Source organism: Coregonus lavaretus, assembly GCF_964263955.1.
Source record: "Coregonus lavaretus genome assembly, contig: HAP1_SCAFFOLD_10481, whole genome shotgun sequence".
NCBI lineage: Eukaryota > Metazoa > Chordata > Actinopteri > Salmoniformes > Salmonidae > Coregonus > Coregonus lavaretus.
In genome coordinates, this window is record NW_028160934.1 from 1,412 (window position 1) to 5,000 (window position 3,589).

The 3,589-nt window shown below is 44.3% G+C and overlaps 1 long non-coding RNA gene across 2 annotated transcripts; it reads right to left on the minus strand.

Annotated features, from left to right (window-relative positions):
* Positions 1 to 582: 582 nt before the first annotated feature.
* LOC311121282 lies at positions 583 to 2,399 on the minus strand. 2 transcript variants are annotated; one of them, XR_014612260.1, is made up of 3 exons: positions 1,992 to 2,399; positions 857 to 900; positions 583 to 724 (listed from the first exon to the last, which is right to left on the minus strand). It is a non-coding gene; the product is annotated as an uncharacterized lncRNA (long non-coding RNA). The 2 variants fall into 2 exon arrangements; XR_014612261.1 differs by lacking the exon at positions 1,992 to 2,399 and adding an exon at positions 1,569 to 1,890.
* Between the last annotated feature and the right edge of the window lie 1,190 nt (positions 2,400 to 3,589).

Sequence of the window (3,589 nt, forward strand, 5' to 3'; positions counted from 1 at the left end):
TAATCTGGGACTAGGATTTTTCATCCAAATATGGATGTTATTTTTGCAGCTCAATAATATCCTCCAGTCTAGCCCTATTTTTAATGATGTTATTTTCATATAACAGCGAAAGGACTCTTCCTCCCATCCAAACACAGTAAGAGTCTTACGCACCGAATCGACTTGGCCTGTTTCCTTGTATTCATTAGCATCGAGGACACTGTATCTGGACTATGCACAGGGGAGATGGTGCACAATGACATAACGGTGGCGGAGGCCATTTTCTACCGGCAGCGCCTGCCATTACACAGCAGACACGTAATTGGGAGAACATGTAAGAGTATCTCAAGGTATCACAGTGGATAGGACTAGTCTATATATAGAATGTCTCTAGAGGCCCTGTCTTTGTTTTCATGTCAATGGGGCTCTTGGAGAGGAACACACAAGTGGTCAGATATAATTCATACACAAACGCACCTGGATATCACACCATGCGATCATACACAAATTCCAACAACAAATAATGGCAGATGTAGAGACACTACAATACACTAAATAATAATATACACTACACAAACACACACACAGTTTACTTACAGAATTGGAGGCTGAGACTCACGATGGCCAGCACCGCCCCCACCACCACCAGGAGGATGAAGCGGTTCCGAGCCAGCATCCTGACATGTGATTGGTCCGTCTCCCTGTCAGTCAGTCAGCCACCCACACCTTGCCCCATTCCTGCTGTCTAAATACACACAACGAAGACAACCAATAACATGCCTCTAAACCAATAGAATACATAGAAAAAACTTTGCTGCACACAATGAACCCCACACACAAACTACAGAAAGTCGTCAGTGGCAGTTTGTACCATTACCTTCTATGAATAGACCTATGAGAGTGCAGGGATCTAGGAACCATCTGGGAGGGAAAGGCAGAAAGAACTACCATTTATGTCAGTTATACACAAAGCAACCCTGCTATTAGACAGACTAAAAATAAGAGCATAGCTAGATGAGGTAAAATGTATAGATGTGATTTCAATGTATAACTGTTATAATATGTAGCTAGCCTGTATGTATCTTAATGTGGTGAAACTCTTCTGTGGAACTACTGTAGTGCTTACTGGTACATTGTAGTAGGCTACTCGCGAGGAGATATTATTTCATGATGATTGCACTAATTAAAACAATGTTGACGCATTGTGACAGCTTGTCTGTTCGTCTCGGCTACAATGCTGTGCTGACCAGCTACAAGGGAAGGGATTATTTGGTAGCTAGCGAACTGGCTAGCTAGATAATCTTGTTATATCTAACACATGAACTATGGTAGCATCTAGCTTTCTGTAACTTTAGATGAGCTAAAGTTACAGCTTGTAAAGATATAAATGCGGTAGTAAACTTGTCGAATTTTTTCGTAATTTAATGGTTTCGGTGGAGTCGTAGCTACCTTAATAACGTCGTTATTACAAAACGCCAAGCCTTTGTTTACAATGTACCTATTCAGGACAAACTCGTGGGAAAATGCTAAGTAGCTAAACTGACTAACTAACATATTGCTTGCTGGTCGTTTATCTCGGATCATCTTACCAGGTAGCGAGCCTCAATCAGAACTTGAATCCACCCAGCGCCGTGCTGGCTTCTACTCTTCTGAACTCCCTAGCGATGTGCGGTGGTGTGGCTGTCCTGGGAGGTCCTGCTGGCGGGCTACACTGTGCTGTGCTAGCCTCCTACTCCCCTTTTCATATGCAACTGAAACGTAATGGCTCGCTGCGCCGTCTCCCGGAAAACCTTCGCAATGCATCCCTCTTCTTTTGTCTCGTATCTACACTATTCTGGTGTGAGACGTGGAGGACCACCAGGTCATCTTGTCAACACCATTATTATATGGCCATCAACCGATATGATGTTGTGATAAAAATAAGTTATCCTACACGATTGCATCAAAAATAGGAATCATTCAGCAGAGAAACAGCTTGAACGTTATTTTTCCCGCCACAGAGTTCTACTTACGCTAGGCCTATAATCAGTCGATGCTTTTGATGATGATGATGATAATGTAGAAGAGGTGATCACCCTGGCTGATGAAGAAAGGAGGGAAATGAGGACAGGTGAGAGGGGGGAGAAGAAATGCAGCAAGAACATCAAGGGTAGAAGACGAGAATGGTGGGAAGTTGTTAAAAATGCACACAAAGCGAGAGAGAGAGGCTTGTTCACCGAGCCATCAAACTATCTGCACTGACCCTATATTGCACTGACTCTATGTACAGCCACAAGACTATATATACATACTCACACACAAATTGATTTTGAAGAACTGATTTTAGCATTAAAAGACTCCAAAATACGGCCAATCATTTCAGGTCCAGTATGATCGTTGGGCCAGGGGTGTGAAAGATTCAGCAGGCTACTAGCATTACACATCTGGCTAAAATATTACTGTAGCTCTGTTGGAATCACTTTGATAGATAACTTTGACACCTTCTGGAAACAGAAGATACTCTACAGCGGGGCTGCCCAAACCTCTTCCTGGAGATCTACATCCTGTGGGTTTTCAGTCCAACCCTAATTTAACACACCTGATTCTACTTATTAGCTGCTCAACAAGACCTTAACTAGCTGAATCAGATATGCTAAATTAGGGTTGGACTAAAAACCTACAGGACAGTAGATCTCCAGGAAGAGGGTTGGGCAGCCCTGCTCTAAAGGAAGGACAGAGTCCATCCAAATTATCTTGGCTCCTGGACTCTGTCCACGCATATCAAGGCTGCGTTGAAACGATTAGTTACCGGAGTGTAACTCCAGTTCTATGAGTGGAGCGGAGCCCCATAGGGGAGCTCTGCTCCTAGTGGTTTACCCTCTGCCCTAAGGCAGAAAAGCCTGAAGCAAATTTATGCACACACCTGCAGCCAATGGGAGCACAGGTGTCCCTATAAGAGGGGACACATCCCCTCAATCAGCCTCCCGAGACATTATCTTCAGCGAGACTAGAGAGGGTCGGCAGGGCCTTAAGTCCTATGGGGCTCCGCTCCACTCATAGAACTGGAGTTACACTCCGGTAACTAATCGTTCTATATCGTGGAGCTCCGCCCCATAGGGGAGCTCTGCTCCTAGTGGTTTAAGGCGGAGCGTAGCGCTCCAAAATGTACTCCCTGCCGAGCCTAACACTTCCCATTAAAAAATAAAAAGGTCAAGCCTAGCAATGGCCGCAACCAATTCCCGTAGTACTGCAACTAAAAACCCCTCCAGGCGTCACAATATACCGCATCATCGGTTAAAGACCCGCCCTACCTAGTTCAATGGCAATGCCAATGACTAGTGGGCAGATCACCAGAATAGAAGCTACACTAATCTGTACTAGCAGATAGCTGTGCCTCAATATCCTGTGAAACCACTACCGCCCACTAATGGAATGACACCAAGTGTCACTCTACATTATGTGCACAGTAGACCACCTCACTCACTCAATGGAATCCCAGAGATTAGTAGGCAGGAACAAAATATAAGTCATACTAAACTGAATAATCAGATAGATGACCTCACATTCTGTCAATTCAATAATGTCTCTACTATACTGACCCTGTCAGTCAAGAGACATGCCACCAGATATG